At 37.1% G+C, this 20,999-nt stretch overlaps 1 long non-coding RNA gene and 1 pseudogene across 2 annotated transcripts in view; one reads left to right on the top strand and one right to left on the bottom strand.

The window, feature by feature from the left end:
- The window catches only part of LOC114197562 (uncharacterized), a 149,262-nt gene that overhangs the window by 82,361 nt on the left and 45,902 nt on the right, over positions 1-20,999 (top strand). For both annotated transcript variants that reach the window (XR_003606921.2, XR_003606920.2), the window contains one exon: positions 11,698-11,848. This is a non-coding gene — a long non-coding RNA (uncharacterized LOC114197562). The remainder of the gene's footprint in view (positions 1-11,697; positions 11,849-20,999) is intronic.
- On the bottom strand, positions 134-926 carry LOC114197561 (proteasome subunit alpha type-1 pseudogene; annotated as a pseudogene).

The raw sequence follows: 20,999 nt of genomic DNA, 5'->3' as shown, positions 1-20,999 counted from the left end.
TTCACACCATTATATGGTTTCAGACAAGTTGCTAGGGAAAAACACGTCTGTACTCATTCCTAAGTGTAGATTATTGTCATCAGTACATGTTCCTGCATTCTTACAGATTTGATAATAAACATATAGACTGGCTTGTAACTTAATGTTCCATCGGTTCATCAGCCTTTTCTGCAGGTTCATCAGCAGGTTGAGCAGGCTGTGCCTTTCTCTGTGGTCTTTCTTCAAGACCTTGCAGGAGTGGAGATACATCATCATCATCATAAATTGTAAACTCCAAGTCTTTACCAACAATTCCAATGGAAACATTCTTTGTAGTTAGGTCCTGTTCTGCAGGAGGTGTCTCTCGTAAGGCACACAGACCATGTTTAACCAGTTCATTCAAATTGCACTCCATAAACCCAGACATATGGCTCTTCAAGTAAGAACGAGCTGATTGAGAACGGGCTCCAATGGACATGGCTCTACAGTCAAAATAGTTGGCAGATGGACAGGTTTGGAAAATGTGAGGGCCCATATCATCATAACCAGCAATAAGCAGCCCAACACCATATGGTCTCCGGCCATATCATTGTGTTGGTATCTGGGTCTTGCTTCCAATTGGAGATACAAGACGAGACACAGGAAGAGATCTGTCAAATACAAATCTGGAATCCAAACACTCTTGGCGCATAAAATTACATAACAGTCTAGCATCAGCAGTACGTCCCGCAATTGAGATACCAATATGGTTGTCAACATGGAGAATTTTTTTCTGATTGAGCTGCAAGCTCTAATTGTGCTCTCTTCAATGCAACCAACACTGCATGTGTTTTCAGACCAACTGTGGCTGAGCCTTGCTCGACAGCTTCCATTGCATACTCAATTTGATGAATCCTGTCCTGAGGGCTCCAAACAGTGACATCATTGTCATCCTGGTTGCGAAACATGGTTCCGGCGCAGGTCTGGCTGCGGCCTCCTGCAGAGGTGCGGGCTCAGGAAGGTTCAACAGCACATTTAATTTTTGTCCTTTTTTTTGCATCATATGGCAAGATGGTTGCTGAAGTTCTAAGCATCACTATGACATGGCATCATCCCAAATAGGGAGGAATCAAGAGGAGACATTAAAGTCATGATCGATAAGACTAGCCATAATCCAGTCCTTGGAACTGGGCATATTGCCAGCCCCAAAACAAGTGGGTTTTGTTAGCAAGGAAAAAGGGAGAGAATGGCTATGGGGTAAGCAACTAATATTGTCTGCTACATGTAATCATTCCTTTTTAACCATGTGAAATATAACAGTGTTGCATAAAGGCTCTAGCTTGGGTTTTACTTCTCCTATGTCTGTATCCAGACCAATTTTATTTCTTCTCCCTTGTTCCCCCTTGACTTTCCACAATTTAACCTTTCCTTCTCCTGGCACCTCCCCATCACCACCCAGTGGATTTAAGGAAGTCCTACTATTATTTACTACTATGTGTTAGGTTGAACAATGTGAACTTGCCAATATTAACATATTTTTCCCACAGAAATTTCACAATTTACCCAAATAATTTGGACAAATGGAAAGTAAATGATAACTATGGAAAGTAAGTATATAAAAGTTGCTTAAAGCCACCAGAGAATATTTCAAATGATGAAAACAAACCTAGTTTGCAACTTAAAAACCAGTGATAATTTACATTAGACATCTTCATTTGGAAAAGAGAAAAAAAAAGCCACCTGCTAATAACATTGAATCACATTCCTAGTGATTGACAATGGTGGACAAGATGTCCATTTTTATTTCTTAAATTTGATTAAGGTAATCCAGTCATATCCTACAGAGAGGGAAAAAAAAGGCATTATCTTATGACTTTCTTGTATAGTATGAACTACTATTTACCTTACACCTTCCTCTATCCCAGCTGGGTATATCACAATGTCTGCACAAATATTGAAAAAGGAATGGAACTCAATAGAGAAGAATTAATCTTCCTACAGTAGGACACTTAAAATTAAAAAAAGATGAGTGGAAAAAGCCAGCACAGACGGGAAAGATAAGTGTCTCAAACACTCGAACATGGAGAAGATCCAGCACTTCGCAGGAAGCCATAGCTAGACTTTGTAACAGGAGAGGAAGTTATCTGGAAAATGGCATTTCTCACACACCAGCTGTAAGTCAATCTCCTGGGTAACAGTATCAAGTTAAACAACCCTCGTAGGTCTCTCATGTCTATGAATGTAATAAGATTCCAGCAACAGAATCATTCTTTTGTTCAGTGGTTTCCCAGTTGCTACTCACATCCTGCTAAAGTCGTCTTCTTCTCCATGAAACCAAGTTTCATGTGCTTAGTTCCACATGTCCTTTTGGCTCTTTATGGGTCTCAATGCAGAATAATTACAAATATACCTTAATAACTGAGAAGTTTAATATTAGTAGTTTACCAACAAAAGGTCTATCATTTTTTGGAAATTTTATGCCTTTTTGTAAAACTAATAGGTCAATAGTATCAGACGTCGCCTGGAGGTATAGCCAAATAAAAAATAAAGCTGCACTGTGATCATTAAAATGTAGGCCACTTAACAGCGGGACAGGGACAGTGTGAGAGTTTTTGAGGAATTAAGAAATGAGAACAAATAAGGAGAACTTAATATAAATACGTGAATGACAAAAAAAAAGGAAATGATTGTTAGGAAATAAGGGCGCAGAAACACACAAGACAACAGCAAAGTGAGAGAAAAGATTTGTTCTAGTTGGGAAAGTGTGGATTACAGTTCTGGCTTCACCAACTAATCATGTAATTTTGAATAAGTCACTTAATCTTTTTAAAAACAGCTTCATTGAAATATAATGCCATTCCATGCCATTCACCCATTTAAAGTATAATATTCAATGCTTTATAGTATATTCACAGATTTGTACAACAATTACCACAATCTAATTGTAGAGCATTTTATTACCTCCAAAAGAAATTTCATACTCATTAGTGGTATTTTCTCTTCCCTCAACTTTGGTAACCACTAAGCTACTTCTGTCTCTGTAGATTTGCCTCTTCTGGATATTTCATATAAATTTCACTTAGGTAATGATTTCAAGGTGCATCTGTGTTGTAGCATATATCAGTTCTTTATTTTTATTGCTGATTTTCTTGTCACACTTTATAATTAAAAAAAAACAAATAGCAATTTCCCTATTAGGTTACTTCTGTGAACTTTTTTTTTTTTTTTGAGTTAATTATCCTTGAAAGAAAAATAGTCGTCCCTTATCTGGGAATGACTAAGATCATTGCAATTTACTTTCATGAAGCAGAAGTAAAAACTGAGAAACAGATAAATATCTGTATTTTCTGAAAAGTAGAGAAACTTACCTTAGACCTTGTGATTCCAAAGACTCACTGCCAACTTTCACTTGTTTGTCATTAGTTCATTCATTCAATGGGTGTTGAGACTTCCATGTGTAAAGAACTATGTGTTCCTTTATTGCCCCCTAAGAAGGGATATGTAGGTAACTAAGATATAACTAGTTCTTATCATCCTTATCAGAACCACCAGTCCTAGGAACAAAATCACTTCATCTGACACCTGCTAAGGTGTGCCATCACAGAACTGAAGGGAGAAAGAAGAGAGAGCCAAAGGGTTGGTAGGCATAATTTTCTTAGGTCTTATGGACATTGGAGTCCATTTGCTCAGACACTTACTGGAAATATAAAATCCTTCTAATTAGTTAAAGTTATCTCAGGTAGTGTCCTTATTGTTTTTATAATACAAACAAGTAGGAAATCTTCATGGACTGGGTGAAAGCTGTGAGTTTTGGGGGTTGTGGAAAACTGGAAGACGTATGTGCTGGCAGACAAGTAAACAGCCAGAGGACACAGTGTCTGAGGTCTTAATAAGAAAATTGGCAATGGGAAGCTTATCTGGAACAAAGATTTCCTCTGGGTAGGAGACCTTTGCCTCCACTCACCCACTTTGTGTAATGTTCTTATTCTAGACCAGTATTAAATAAAATAACATATTGGGCATTTGGATTCTTAAGATCATTCTTTTATTTTATATACCATTGAGTGGGTAGTTCTAGAATCTAATATTAAGTTCAGTGTCTCAAATTTAAAAGATAGGTAGAGACCCTAGAAAGAGCTCAAAGGAATACCTTAAAGAGAAATTTAGGGCTTGTAAGTAAAAATTTAAAAAGGAAGACTCTAAAAAGAAAACATCATGCTATTATTGGCCATGAGGAAGAGTTGGATATTTATTTCATAAAAATGAAAGACTGGTTGCTCTTTATGGGTCTCAACACAGAATAATTACAAATATACCTTAATAACTGAGAAGTTTAATATTAGTAGTTTACCAACAAAAGGCCTATCATTTTTTGGCAATTTTATGCCTTTTTGTATAAAGCCAAAAAAGTTGACCAGATTGATTCAAGTTGTGAGGGGAAAAAAGCTAATTGGGTGAAGGTATATATTCTGTACCTACTCTGGTGAAATTTACCCAAGAAAAGGGAGAGAAAGGGACAAATCTCTGGTTACAGAATAAAATTACAATACTGTGAAGAATGAACACTCTTTTATTAAAAAACTTCTAATGGACAATTTCACACAAAAAAATTACTTAGCAAAACCAAATGAAGTATAAATAAAACCCAGAAAATCTTAATAGACTGATAATATCTAAAGAAATTAGATCAGTATTTAAAAATCTAGCCCCTTTCCTATTAAAAAAGCCAAAATGAAAACCAAAACAGAAAAGACAAATAAAACAGATTTAGATAAGTTCAAAGGCAAGTTATAACACATCATCAAAAAACAAATAACTCCAAAGCCGTAGAAATCCCTCCAGAGAACAGAACAAGTAACACTTCCCAAATAATTTGATGAGGCTAATATTGTATGAGGCTAAAACCAAACAAGGATTTTTTTTTTGTAACAGATGATTAAAAGTCATTCTCCCTTGTGAAATAGAGATGCAAAATTCCTGAACAAAATTATTAGCAAGCCAAATCTCACAATGTATTGAACAAATACATCATGGAAAAATTGGGCTTTTCCAAGGAATTCAAAGAAGGTTTAAGGTTTAAAAGTACATTGCAAAGCATGATACAAGTGTTTAGTTAGACTATTATTATCAAAATTATTTTTTTTAAAGATTTATTTATTTGAGAGAATGAGAATGAGAGAGAGAGAGAGAGAGCACGTCAGAGGGGGGAGGGTCAGAGGGAGAAGCAGACTCCCCATGGAGCAGGGAGCCTGATGCGGGACTCGATCCGGGGACTCCAGGATCATGACCTGAGCTGAAAGCAGCCGCTTAACCAACTGAGCCACCCAGGCGCCCTTATTATCAAAATTATTAGCTGCCTGATAATTTGAGAGCCCAATGAGGGCAAAATTGCGTCTGTATTTTTTTCACTGTTTTATTCCCAGTTCCAAACATATGTGCTGTTGGTAGGCACTCAAATATTCGTTTGCTATTAAATTGAATGGCAAGTGGTTGGATATCATGAAAATTTAGTTTCAGAGTTATTTATAGAAACCAAAATGTATCAGATGTTCTGAGTCAATTTAAAAGTGGCAAAAAAATATTTAATCTTTTAAAAAGTAGAGATCATGTCCTAAGGAATCCTCTCTAGTTGTTTTGCAGTCCAGATGGCAAAAAAAGAATGTTTCTAGAACTCCATTCTTGGCTAATATTGGACTGACCCTTCCTCACAGATCTTCCTCAGAGAACTTCTCAACACAGTCCTACAGTTACTTTGTATCAAACAATTGGAATTGGCACATACAACACAACCTAGTTGGGATTTCTATATTGTCTCCGGGGAAAAATATCACACCTTTTACTCTAACAAAATATTTAATCATATATTGACTGATGATACTAGAATAAAAACAGCCTCAGGAAAGCCTGCCTTTTAATGTAGATTCAGTTTCTCTACTTGGCTTTCCCCTTGGAATGAATATAGGACTTAATGGCAACAGTTTGGGACAAATTATCATTTCAGATTCAGCCAAAATCACTTTTTGTTTTTATTCTGTTAAAAAACCCTAATGGTTTGGTGAAGTATCTGGATTCTAATTGCAGCTTGGTTTTGGCAAAGCTAAACAAAGTTTATAAATATTCATGTATCTAGATGCTATATCTCAAGTTATTGTCCTTAAACCTCTTAACTAAATTCCAACCAGAAAAAGAAACACATTTCTTAATTACTTTTTTTTTAAAGATTTTATTTATTTATTTGACAGAGAGAGACACAGTGAGAGAGGAAACACAAGCAGGGGGGAGTGGGGTAGGGAGAAGCAGGCTTCCCGCAGAGCAGGGAGCCGGATAGGTGATCACACCTAAGGCAGATGTTTAAGGACTGAACCACCCAGGCGCCCCTCTCAATTACTTTTTGAAAAGTCATATGTTAAGTGGCCAAGAGGTTCAAGATAGCTCTGATAAATCACATAATAGAGGCAGTCTTACTTAAATTGTAGACAGTTATCTTGCAAAATTAATTTGAGGTTCAGAGGCAAGATAATCAGTATCATTTTCTATAATATTCAGGCACTTTTAATTGAGCATTGCTACTTGATCCTTAGGAGTCCTTTCTCCAGTTGGAGCAATCATACTGTTAAAAGTGTCAGTTTCAATCAGTCTTGCACCAGAAGGTACCATTTGGCCATGTAAATATTATCAAAGAGATCTAAAGATGCTTTTTCTGTGAGGGCCTAGATATTGAACTTCCCTGATGAATAATTTGTCTTTCTGCATACAAATCTCACGTTCTCTACAAGCAAAGACTGAAAGGTGTTTTCCAATTTTAATTTACCTTATTATTTACAGATATAATGCTTTTCTTATTTGAGTTAAAAAAATGAACTACCAAAGCTCTTCGTTTTTTGTCTCTGTGTATGGAGGGATAAAGTATATTTCTTAGCATTTTTCCAGTAGTTGACTTTAAAATTTTTCTCTCATAGTTGAACAAAAAGTAATTATAAGTAATTATAATACTTACTAAGACAATGGCAGCTCTTAGAAATATAGCCCTATAAAAATTAGAAAAATTATGAAACTTCCTGAAAATAATTAGAAGCATCGGGCTGAAATAGGCTTTGAGTGATTCAATAAATGTGCATAAAATCATACCCAGAATACAGATACTGCAAATGACTCAAAATATTAGCACTGTCTCCTAGACTTTAATTCTTATGGGCAGATTTTTAAAAATTAAGTCATATGAATTTGAATAAAAAAAGCAAGAAATTATTTGGTCTATCAAATCATAAAATAAAGAGGTTCACTGATAGTTTGTGAGGAGTTAAACTTTCAAGTAGGGCTATTATAGAGAAATGGTAAAACTTAACTAAAAATATCAGCGCTTCTAGGAGGAGCTAATTCCATGCCTTCGGAAGAGATATTTCAAGATTAAGCTAGAAACTTTTGTTGCCAGAAAGCAAGTATGCTTTGAAATGTTCTGATGTGGTGTTGACAGGACTCAGAAGCCAACTTAAAAAGAGCTTTCATTGGCCAAGCTGTGACAATTTGAGCATAGAAAAAGATAAAAATCAAACTGATTAAAACAGCAGAGCCTAGAAGAAGCCATTATTCATAATTATGCTTAAAAGAAAATAGGACTTTATTTTCTCTTCATACAAATGGTACTATATTCAGGTTAATTTCTTTAAGGGAAAATAATATTTTTCAAGTTTAAATATGTAAATATGTATATATATAATTTTTAGGATGGGTAAGATGATATCCATACACAAAGGATAATGATCACCACCATCGTTGTGGTATTTTTTGGAATCTACTTTGCTCACCATTGTGTGCTTTTTGATCTCCTTTCAGGGATCATTTGTTTTCTTCTAGAAGTATATTTTAGGTGCTTTTATTTAGGATGTCTTAATGGGGGAATCTGTTTTCACCTAATAACTTACTTGTTTTGCCCTCATTCTTGAATGATAATCTAGTTGGATATACAAATCCAGATTGACTTTTGAATATATTTTTGAATACATTTTCTTTTCTTTTTTTATTTTTAAGATTTTATTTATTTGACAGAGAGAGACACAGCGAGAGAGGGCACACAAGCAGAGGCAGTGGGAGAGGGAGAAGCAGGCTTCCTGCCAAGAAGAGAGCCTGATGTGGGGCTTGATCCCAGGACCTTGGGACCATGACCTGAGCCAAAGGCAGATGCTTAAGGACTGAGCCGCCTGGGCCCCCCATTGAATACATTTTCTCAACATTTTTCTGGCTCCCATTGTAACTACAGATTTGTTTTTAGTTGAATTATTATACTTAAGGATTTTCTTTTACCTGTGAATGCTTTTAAGTTCTTTGTTCTTTATATGCTAACAGTGACTTTGTGTTTTTTTGTTTTCTCTTCTATCTTCAGAGCTCAGAATAGTGGCTGATAGTACTTACTCAATAAATAATTTTTGAATGAACAACTTAAAAGTTTTCTGTAGTTTGAATCTAACCTTAGTCATGGAGTTCTTGGATGAGTAAAATGAGACAAAGGGCCTGAAGAATATAGTATGGTACCTGGCACATAATTACTACTCAATAAATGCTAGCTTCCATTTTTATTGAGAGAAAAAGATTATTAATCTCTGTAATAGGAAGAAAAGGAGCTATGACTCTGTGAGCCTGCGTTCTAGAGAGTAGGCAACACACACGTGCACACATCATATCTTCTCGTCCTATTTCCAAGTTTAAATACAAACATTGATTTCATTTCTTATTTTCCCCCACTTTGGCTCCACAAAAAGTGTGTGAGTAGTGAGATTTACAACAAAAATATTTACAAAACAAAAAGAGTTACCTCTCCAGTTCTGTTTGATGGTGCTGCAAGTACGAAACAAGGATTGCTTGTTTAAGAGTGAGATGTAGTCTTTACAAGCTGAAGGGAAGTTTATCCTGTTAAAAGGCCATTTTGATGAAATGTGAAAGCATTAGGCCAATTTTTGAAATAAATTGTGAATGAAAGGGTTAAAAATAGTAACTTCCAGGGTAAAGGTGATATTCTTGGGCCATGTCATTATAGGTATTTTTTCCTGCAATGTCTTTATAGAAGGGTTCTGTTCTATGTATACCAAGATTTCTAAACTTCTCTCTGAATATGTTCAAAGAAGTGAATAGAAATTTCTTTAATTATGTTCCAAATCCATCAAATAATTCCATTTGAGATTTCTGAGGAGATTCTATGCCCATATTTTCATTCATCTAATTTTTTTTAGGATATGGTTATTCAAAACTTCTATTTGGACAGAATTCATTATTTTAGATCAAGTATTTTTAATACATGATTCTAAAGTCACACATTCAATAAAAGTCATCATCGAATTAAATATTTGACCAAATTGTCTTTATTTACTTTGCTAAAATTATACTTTGCTTAAATGTATAAAGCCTACTTTCTGATAACATCTTATATATGATGAAATTCAGTGTTCTGTGGTTTCCACTTGGGCATATTCAACCAGATTGGGTTACCAGCATTGCTAGAAAGACTCTGTAATGTTTTATAAGATGGTCCGTTGGCTTGGAACTTCTGAGTGAGTGAGGTATTGATTGGAGATCAAAGCATGCTTAACATAGTCCCTCAAACTGCTCAGAAAATACCTGCCGAATGAGAATCTTTCAACCCTGGAGTGGGGAAAATGATATTTAACAAATGTGAGTGCTTTTTTGCATGTGGCAGAGAATTTCAAAAATATCATTTGGTCCTATGTACATATTCCAGTTTGATGCATGTGTATTACATTTTGTTTCTTTCAAGAAGAACTGAAGAACTGACCCTACCTTGGGGTGAATGGTAACAGCTCCAAACAAATGTAGCAGCCCATTGCTGTGCTTCCCTTTCCCTCCCCCACATGTAACATGCCTGGCTTTACAGTCCCTTCTTTATAAAGCTGCAAATCTAAATGCCCAAATCAGTTTATGGCTTCTTTTTTTCATCTAGCAGAAACAAAAAAAGTGTCAAGAGAGTGGAAGAGATTTCTTTTCCCAAGCATCCCGGTGAATATATGTTCTTTTGAAAGTAGAGAGGAAATTAGACTGGGGCTGAACCATTTTTCTTTTTTTCTTTTTGAAAGCTCTCTGTTGTTTGATGTCCATGATGATCATTTAGACTACTCCAGAAGCTCCTGGAATAATATACTTACTTAGCAGAGCCTGGAGATTTTTTAAATTTGAAAAAACACAAAGCTCAGAAAAATAAATTTTGTTTCCGTAGTCTTTGTTTATAGTTTGTATTTGGTGAGACTTACCTATAATACATTGCATCTAGGCAGTGTAGCCGTTGCATCCTATACCAAATTAAAGAAGAATGTTTAAGCCTGCCAGATGTTGTTTTCATTAAATTATTGATATTTATATTTATCCAAAGGTAGCTGAAAATTATCTCATAGGTTCCTATCAGCTCTACAACTCAATTTCCCAAATGATTTCTCCTTAAATCTATAGCACTTAAGAGAATTTCTAAATTATCACTTGAGAAATAATTTTTACACTTATTTTTAGGAGGTAAGTTATATGAATTAATAAGTGGGTCATGGATTTATACAGCTGTTGGTTGGAAATGAGAAACACTGTATGTTTTAATACTTGAAGTGACCTACTAAGAAATGGTATCATTAATTTGTTTCATGCATGGACTTTACTTACGGATATGGAGAAATTATGCTACCGTGGGTTGAGATCCTGGCTTGGTATATCAGTTAGCTTGTTTTGATCGCAAAAACCCAAATATTGGCTAACTTAAAAAAAATATATTGACAACCTCAAGATATAACAAATCTGAAGATTGGAGAATCATATCCTGACATAGGCAGCAACTGTAGTTTGGGGCAAGTTAAAGAAGCAAGAACTACAGGAAATTTCTCAAAATAGGAATAGTCAGATCAAGATGCCGCTTCTGATTGAATGGGACCTCACCATTTTTTAAAGCCTCATACTACTTCCTCAAGGGTCAAAGTCCCAGGAAAGAGTGGCTACATTTTGTCCCTCTTCCAGTACCAGTCTAGTGGAAGGAAGAATCTAGCCCTTCAACTTTTGTAATGGAAGTCAACTATTTCCTACCTATGAAGACTATTATTTTTTTTTAAAGATTTTTTTATTTATTTGATAGAGAGAGACACAGCAAGAGAGGGAACACAAGCAGGGGGAGTGGGAGATGGAGAAGCAGGCTTCCCGCGGAGCAGGGAGCCTGATGTAGGGCTTGATCTGAGGACTGTGGGATCATGACCTGAGCCGAAGGCAGACGGTTAATGACTGAGCCACCCAGGCACCTCTATGAAGACTATTCTTAACGAATGAGATACAATTTCCTATAAGGAAGTTGGAATGCTGTGGGAAAGAGACGATGCTGGGGACCAAGAAATAACAAATGTGCATTATGCTTGGGTACTTACTAATGATATAAACTCTCTTAGCCTCAGTTTCCTTATCTGTAAAATAATGACTATAATTCCTACCTTACTGGATTACTCTGAGTATAAGATCAGGTAATACATAGAAAATTCCGGGTACGTAGTATTCACTCAATAAATATTGGTTTTCACTATCATTATTTTGTACTTTTAGTGGTTCTTTCACATACATTTGCTTCTTTAAATCTTCACAATATCTTGTCGGGTCACTGCAATAGATTTTATTACCTTTGTTTTATGGATAAGAAACTTGGACTTAGGAGGCATTGCCCAAAGCCTAAAGCCTGGTGGTGTTCCAAATACCCTGTGTTTTCTTCTACAGAGTCCAGCACATTATTGCAGTATCATCATTTTGGAAAAAAAGATGAGGGAACACCACCGAGCTAGAGTTTTCTTTCTGAGAAAAAGAGCTTGATGAAATTCAGAGCCAACTCTTTCAGCAAGAGGATTGTTTGTTCACTGCTTGGCTGCAGGTTAGTTTGGCCATTGTGTCTATTTCCTGGAAGCAGTGTTCTGAGAGTGAAATCCTGATGCACATTCACAGGATGGTATCAACGTGGCTTTCAATCCTGTGATTTTATGGTTTCATTACAAAGATATCCAGGTTTGTAAAACTATGCTTTGAAAATACAGCTGTTAGCCTGTTAAAATGTGAGAGTACAGAAAAGTAACCTGTCACACACCGTGGAATTTTCCAAAGCAGTTCACGGCTGTGCATGTGGGCAGATCTGCATCTGTCTTTCCTTTCAGTTTGACACCTGGACACCTACGCATAAGAGTGGGACAGGCTGTTTGATAACAAGCATAGTTTTGGGGCTTGATAGTTTTACTGTCTCTGCAAGGTGACATCTCTGTCAGGTGCCTTACCCAGTCTAGGAAGCTGTTTCCAGAAACCATGAGGAAGCTAGCATTTTCCAGCTTCCTATCTCTAGGGTCCGTCTTCCTTTCCCGCTGTCTCTGGGATGAGAAAGCAGGAGTATGCTGGTAATAGTAAACAAAATCCCAATTCCCTAATGCTAAGACAATGAGCAGAAAGGGACCAGAAATCTGGAGAAAGTATTTAGTTTTATTGGGGACCTATTGACTGATTTCTTGATGGTCTTTCTTATTTCTTTTTCACTTAAAGCGAGATTTTGAAAACCACCCATGTTGTAAATTTCCCACTCTGGCCTGCTTGGTGTTCCTCATTCTCTTTATTACTTGTGCTTTGCTGCCTTGTATTCGAGTTCTTATAGGTTAGGCCTGTGCCTCCTGTGAGACTGTGAACTTGGTGAGAATTGGAGACTGTAGCTCATCCATTGTTTTGCATCCTTTATTGCTTCTCAAAGCACCAGCAGCATTGGCATCACCTGGGAGCTTGTTAGAAATGTAGACTATCCAGCTTTGCTCCTGACTTACTGAGTCAGAACCTTCATTTTAACAAGATCCCAGATGCTTCATATACACGTTATAAATTGAGCAACATTGCTTTTTAACACTTTTATACATGTTAAATAATAGGAAAGATAATAAACATGAAGCAGGTAATTATATATCACTATAGAACCCCCTCCTTAGAATTCTGTAGTAACTTCAGAATCCTAGAAGCCATGAACACTTGATACTTCTGAATAGAGATGAAGTTGGCAGTTTCAGAATCTACTTGCCCAACTCAAAAAAAAAAAAAATTGAAATAAGTGATCATGCAGTGAGCAGGGATGGAAGAACAGAGTCACTGCACATCAAATTTGGTTTGGTGCTCCAGCCAAGGACAGTCCCTACTGCCTACAGATGATTGCCATGGTGAGCTTCAAGGAGAAGTAGGAGTTCTAAGGCACTACATCTGTTTTCCTCTCATTTCCTCTGATCTCAGCTCGCTCACTTTTAGCTATTTCATTTGTTGATGTTTCTGCTCATACTTTATTTAGAAAAAAAGGGTCACCTCAAAATATGTACACAAAAAATAAACACTAAACAGTCACTACCTTAAATCCAAAAAGCAAAGTTTGAAAACCACTTTGCTAGATTGCCAGTGGTCCTTTCTCTGGTCCTCAAATTCCCTGTGTCAAAAGCTAGCTATTGTGTTTAGCCACAGAGTTCATATTGAGGTGATTATGATTGTATAAACTCAAAGTTCTGTTCCAAGAAGTTATTTTAGTTGTTTTCTCTTCAATATTTAATGGTTACAATGATTACATGCTCTGTGGCAAGGACTGTGGTTGGAGCTGGATATATAAAGATGAGTATGACACAGTATCTGCTTTCGAGGAAATTTTAGGCTGGTGGGCTGGACGGACACATAAATAGATCACTTCAAGAGACTAAGTGTTTGATCAAGGATGCTCAGGGTGCTTTGGGTCTCAGGAGAGGGGCATTGTGTGATTGGAGAAGAGTCAGGATCAAAATTGTATTTTGAATGTGGAGTGAGAGGTAGGTGAAGAAAGGAATGTTGGAAATGCATTCCAGGTAGAAGTTGCAGTGAGACTAAAAATGCTGATGTGTGAAACCGCTATGATGCATTTCATTGTCTAGAAATTTACAGCAGGGGTTATTAGGAGGATGCATGTTATTATTTACATCATAAGAAGCAGTAATAAAGTACTTATATTCCCCATATACTCTCAAGTTTCTTCTTGGTAAGGGGAATGCTTTACAGTAAAAATTAAACTCCTTGAGGGTTAACATTTTTTTTCTCCTGTTGAACTCATAACATTTAAACACATAGTAGGGACTCAAGAACTATTTGTTGAATAAACAAATGCATGAACTAATTTATTAATTTGAAAGGGAGTAGACTGAGTTTTTCTTAGCAATGTCTTAGTTACCTAGACTCTGTCATTGATAAAGATAATGAAAACTAGAGGGAATAATGCCTCTAAGAACATGGAAGTTAATGACAACCAAAGGTGGGAAATCCTGCTGGTCAGAGGACTCATCCTCTATTAGGCAAGGTGAGGGAGTTGGGCGGGGGGGGGGAATGCATAAAATTTGAATTGAAAACAAAATATAAAATATCATTGGAGATTTTAAGAAATCCTCAGTGATGTTTGAAAAATATATACAATAATTTAATATGTTTATTGATAAAATCTAAGCAACTACAAAGACATGGTAATAAACCAAATAGCAGGCCCATGTTGGACCCATATATACGTCGGACCCCAAATAGATTTACTGTGAAGCAAACAAAGCTTTGCTTCAGGGCTCCTTACTTGGTTTAGGGGGGATCCTCCTATGACATTTACATTGTTATATGTTTTAGGGACATTTGCAACAGTAAGTTATTTTTGCCACAATTAGGGAGGACTGCTAGCTCTTGCTAGGTAAACTTAAAACACTGTAAAGGGATTAATAAATAGGACTATACTTGGTTCCTTTCTCCCTGCTTGAGTTAGTTTTGACCTTAGCCAGACCCTTTGTTATCAAATTAATGGAATTTACTAATTAGAAGACAATTGAAGATCTTCCAGATAGTGCTATATCCCGATTTCTTATCTAAGGAATCTTTATAGCGGGATATACCTGGTGTGTCTTGATTATTTATTATAAATTAGTCTTCACTTCATGGCTTTATGAGCCATAGCTGGATTGAAAAGTGGAAGTTAATTGTATAGTGTTTCTTGCTACATGACTAGAGAGTATAAAGATTGAGAGACCCACAAAACTAAGAGGCTTCCTTGGGCCATTTTGTATTGGCCATAGTGCTTGTCACGCCGAATCCAAATGCATGCCAATGTGGAAAAGGGATTTAGAAAGATGTGTTCCGATGTGATATGACTCCTTTCTTGTAAACTTGAGTAATTATTAATAAAGCCTGGTGCTGGGTAGGACTTGGTTTTTGTGAGTCCGATTGATGATTCAATGCACTATGTTAGTAGAAACACATTATAATAGTTGCCTGTGGAGTATGGGGAAAGAACTAAGAAGAAGATAAAAATAAATAGCTAAATATTAGTAAATAATATAAATAAGACAAAACCTTAGTAAGACAAATAATGATAATATGTTATGAACTGAGGAGGTGATTTAGTGAACTCTCATCAGTGAAGGTCCAAGAAAAAGATACAAACAGTAGAAAGGTATAGAAGTGAAAGTCCCTTCTATGTCCCTTGCAATAGGTAAGAATTTAGTTTTTATCCTTTTATATGCATGTATATCATATGATATTTTTAATGTTTTTACATATGTACCATATATGTTATATATATACACAAAAATATATATACAGATAAATACATATCTTTTTATAGCATTTCTTGGGAATTTATATAGATGCATTCTCATTGTTAAACTATGTAAAAATAGAAAGTTTATATATATGGAATATTTGGATTGTTGCACTTAAGCACCTACTTTCATCTTCCCCCACTGAATGTTCTAAATCCTCAGGACTTGTGGAAATGATCCACTTTTCCTCATTGGAATAGAAAGGCCTTCCTCTTCCTTGAAGACTATGCAGAGACTTCAAATAAGGCAAATGCCCTTAAGAACGATGCTTGCACTCCTTAAGACCTGTCCCGATCTGTCACCAGACTCATCTAAGATAAGATCTCAGTAAACCTGTGGGAAAATGCAGATGCTAGGAAAAGGGAGAGATTGCACACAAAGCAGCAGTAGGATGGCCTAACACATGCCAGCAGGAACTGTGGGAGTTGATCTAGGTGTAGCTCCTGAATGTGCTTGGGGACTTTGTCTAGGAGTGGACCAAGCAATTGTAGGATATAACTTTGGATAAGGAAAAGTTTGGTAATGGCCCTAGGATGAGAATTGCAATAGTGCAGGAAGCACCAGCATCTCTGAGAAACTCAGTAACAGCTCTCCTCTGTAGTCCAGGGCTGATGGTAGGAGATGCTCCAATACTGGGCTCCCCAATGACAGTAGAGAGGATAGAATCCCAGAATAACAGAGGCCAGATGACAGCATTTAACTATCAGAAACTAAGTGGGAATAATAACTGTAATTGGCAGTAAATTAGGAATGAGGGTCAGCTAGACCTGACCCAGGGAGGCAGGTCTACTTCATGGATGTGTGAGTTGTGCTTAAATGGGCTCCCAGCTTTGTTTAATGCTATGCTGTCACCATCTTGAATTTCATTGTAATTCTTTAATTCCTTAACAAAGAGCCCCACATTTCATTTTTCACTGGGTCCCATAAATGATGAAGTCACAGGGATTTTATAGGAGTCTGTGGAAATGGTCCATAGAACATGGTATTCCTAGGGGCAAGATAAAGGGGTAGCCAAAAAGGGGTATTGCATAAAATATGTAATTAGAAGAGATCAAGAAAGGATGGACAGAAGACTTTAATGGAAAGTCATGATCTCTTACCCAGATTTTAGACCATAGTGATTTATCATCCCTAGAACTTATCAGTTGGTTGGAGAGACCAAATTCCCATCATGAAAGGCTTTTTAATGCTATAGCAAGTATATACAGTAGTGAGTCCCTTAGTCCTTTCTCAGAGGAATTTATCATCATTTACTTGAGTAACTAAACATTGGGGTAAAGGGAATACCCAGATCTTTTAAGGGTCCCTTTGGAGGTATATGTAGAAACTATTGAATAGTTTGAAATATATTGAAACCACTGGTTAGCTTTCAATAAAAGGCCATCCCTAAAAGCCCTCAGTGGCAACCCTGTCGGGACCCCTCTAACTCCTGAGAGCTTTTTCTATATCCTCACTTAATAAAACTCTATCACATTACTCACTCTCCTTTGTCCTCGAGATTCATTCTTCGAGTCTGTGAGACAAGAACCTCACTCTCCCACTTCACCATGATCTAGCTAAGAAGATTTCCATGTAGAACATTGAAAGTGTTACCTTGCTCCATCTTACTGCCTATCATACAAAAAGAGAGGGATGAGTTAAAAAAGAAACAGTTCAGCTTTCAGGCATAACTTAGAGGACACATAAGAGATTAAGGACTTGAGGGATTTGAAACAGACTTTTCATTCCTGGTTTCTCCACATGCAGAAAATTCTCAAAGTAAGAAAGTTCATCAGGACAGACATTAAATTAGGAGAACTGTCAGAAAATTTAAACATAAAGCAAATTGTGTGTGTTTTAAGATCCTTTCTTGAGATAAGTAAGATGTGTTTCCTAGCTTCAGAAGCTTTTGGCTTCTGTTATAGATTCTAAACGGGCAAGTAAGCAAATAGATAAAATGTAGTGTGATCACAGCCCTGATAAAAGTAAGCAGGGGGTGCTAGGAGAGCTTTCCAGGGGCACTTCCCACAAACAGGCAGGAGGATGGCATTAAAATAAGGCTTTCCAAGAAGGGGCATGTCTACAGTAGGCAGTGAAGAATAAACAGGAGTTAGGGAAGGTGGCGGTGGGAGAGATTTTTTCAAATAGAGGGAGCTGAATATTATAGGAAACCCTCAGAAAAATCTCCTAGAGGAGCTCTGAAACCCTTCACATGTCTTGTAGAGGTTTTCCCGTTTTATAGAAACAAATGGGATCAACCAGCTGTAAAGATTCTCTCTTTTTAAAAAAGGTTTTGTTATAGAATTTAAAAAACATCCAAAAGAAGAGAGAATTGTATCATGAACCCTCATGCACTAATCTCTCAGTTTAAAAATAATCAAACTCATGGCCAATTTTGTTTCATTTGTCATTACCCCTTCCCACATTGTGTTATTTTAAAGCAAATCCCAGGCATATATAATTTCACCTGTAAACGTTTTACCTCTAATGCTTAAGGATTCTTTTTGATTAATAATCACAACACCTTTATCACACACCCAGATTAACACTAATTCCATAATATTGATGCTTCCTTTTGAATAAGGTAGGCCACTGTTGCTGGGTTCTTCTGGGAAATAGATCACTTAAATCACTCTAATGCAGAAAGAGAATTATACAGTATCTGAGGTCCTTTTAAGAATTCCTTTTTTTTTGGAGGAGGCAAGATGAGGAATTATGCTAGCTTCCTTTTTTATAGGTTTTTAGGAGTCATAGGTTAGGAACAAGTCTATCCTCAATGCCCCAAGAAGTTATGAAAAGTAAGAAATGGAAGTTGCTATAGGCTCTTTTTTAAAAATTTTTTATTGTTATGTTAATCACCATATATTACATCATTTGTTTTGGTGTAGTGTTCCATGATTCATTGTTTGTTCATAACACCCAGTGCTCCATGCAGAATGTGCCCTCTTTAATACCCATCACCAGGCTAACCCATCCCCCTACCCTCCTCCCCTCTAGAACCTTCAGTTTGTTTTTCAGAGTCCATCATCTCTCCTGGTTCGTCTCCCCCTCTGACTTACTCCCCTTCATTCTTCCTCTCCTGCTATCTTCTTCTTTTTCTTTTTTCTTAAAATATGTTGCGTTATTTGTTTCAGAAGTACAGATCTGTGATTCAACAGTCTTGCACAATTCACAGCGCTCACCATAGCACATACCCTCCCCAATGTCTATCACCCAGCCACCCCATCCCTCCCACCCCCGACCACTCCAGCAACCCTCAGTTTGCTCCTGAGATTAAGAATTCCTCATATCAGTGAGGTCATATGGTACATGTCTTTCTCTGATTGACTTATTTCACTCAGCATAACACCCTCCAGTTCCATCCACGTCATTGCAAATGGCAAGATCTCATTCCTTTTGATGGCTGCATAATATTCCCTTGTGTATATCTACCACATCTTCTTTATCCATTCATCTGTCGATGGACATCTTGGCTCTTTCCACAGTTTGGCTATTGTGGACATTGCTGCTATAAACATTGGGGTGCACGTACCCCTTCGGGTCCCTACATTTGTATCTTTGGGGTAAATACCCAGTAGTGCAATTGCTGGATCGAATGGTAGCTCTAATTTCAACTTTTTGAGGAACCTCCATACTGTTTTCCAGAGGGGTTGCACCAGCTTGCATTCCCACCAACAGTGTAGGAGGGTTCCCCTTTCTCCACATCCCCGCCAACATCTGTCATTCCCTGACTTGTTAATTTTAGCCATTCTGACTGGTGCGAGGTGGTATCTCATTGAGGTTTTGATTTGGATTTCCCTGATGCCGAGCGATGTTGAGCACTTTTTCATGTGCCTGTTGGCCATTTGGATGTCTTCTTTGGAGAAATGTCTGTTCATGTCTTCTGCCCATTTCTTGATTGGATTATTTGTTCTTTGGGTGTTGAGTTTGATAAGTTCTTTATAGATTTTGGATACTAGCCCTTTATCTGATATGTCATTTGCAAATATTTTCTCCCATTCTGTCGGTTGTCTTTTGGTTTTGTGGACTGTTTCTTTTGCTGTGCAAAAGCTTTTTATCTTGATGAAATCCCAATAGTTCATTTTTGCCCTGGCTTCCCTTGCCTTTGGTGATGTTTCTAGGAAGAAGTTGCTGCGGCTGAGGTCGAAGAGGTTGCTACCTGTGTTCTCCTTTAGGATTTTGATGGAGTCCTGTCTCACGTTTAGGTCTTTCAACCATTTGGAGTCTATTTTTGTGTGTGGTGTAAGGAAATGGTCCAGTTTCATTCTTCGGCATGTGGCTGTCCAATTTTCCCAACACCATTTGTTGAAGAGACTGTCTTTTTTCCATTGGACATTCTTTCCTGCTTTGTCAAAGATAAGTTGACCATAGAGTTGAGGGTCCATTTCTGGGCTCTCTATTCTGTTGCATTGATCTATGTGTCTGTTTTTGTGCCAGTACCATACTGTCTTGATGATGACAGCTTTGTAATAGAGCTGGAAGTCCGGAATTGTGATGCCGCCAGCTTTGCTTTTCTTTTTCAAGATTCCTCTGGCTATTCGGGGTCTCTTCTGGTTCCATACAAATTTTAGGATTATTTGTTCCATTTCTTTGAAAAAAGTGGATGGTATTTTGATGGGGATTGCATTGAATGTGTAGATTGCTCTAGGTAGCATTGACATCTTCACAATGTTGGTTCTCCCAACCCATGAGCATGGAACGTTTTTCCATTTCTTTGTGTCTTCTTCAATTTCTTTCCTGAGTATATTATAGTTTTCTGAGTGCAGATCCTTTGCCTCTTTGGTTAAATTTATTCCTAGGTATCTTATGGTTTTGGGTGCAATTGTGAATGGGATCGACTCCTTGATTTGTCTCTCTTCTGTCTTGTTGTTGGTGTATAGGAATGCCACTGATTTCTATGCATTGATTTTATAGCCTGTTACTTGACTGAATTCCTGTATGAGTTCTAGCAGTTTTGGGGTGGAGTCTTTTGGGTTTTCCACATAAAGTATCATATCATCTGCAAAGAGTGAGAGTTTGACTTCCTCTTTGCCGATTTGGATGCCTTTGATTTCTTTTTGTTGTCTGATTGCTGTGGCTAGGACTTCTAATACTATGTTGAATAGCAGTGGTGAGAGTGGACATCCCTGCCGCGTTCCTGACCTTAGGGGAAAAGCTCTCAGCTTTTCCCCATTGAGAATGATATTCGCTGTAGGTTTTTCGTAGATGGCTTTTATGATATTGAGGTATGTACCCTTTATCCCTATACTCTGAAGAGTTTTGATCAAGAAAGGATGCTGTACTTTGTCAAATGCTTTTTCTGCATCTATTGAGAGGATCATATGATTCTTGTTCTTTCTTTTGTTAATGTATTGTATCACGTTGATTGATTTGCGGATGTTGAACCAGCCTTGCAGCCCAGGGATAAATCCCACTTGGTCGTGGTGAATAATCCTTTTA

Source organism: Eumetopias jubatus, unplaced genomic scaffold, assembly GCF_037043125.1.
Source record: "Eumetopias jubatus isolate StellerSeaLion01/CBP00866 unplaced genomic scaffold, mEumJub1_p1.0 scaffold_2, whole genome shotgun sequence".
Classification (NCBI taxonomy): domain Eukaryota; kingdom Metazoa; phylum Chordata; class Mammalia; order Carnivora; family Otariidae; genus Eumetopias; species Eumetopias jubatus.
Note: the sequence above shows the minus strand (reverse complement) of the source record. Positions and strands in the feature narration are given on the sequence as shown.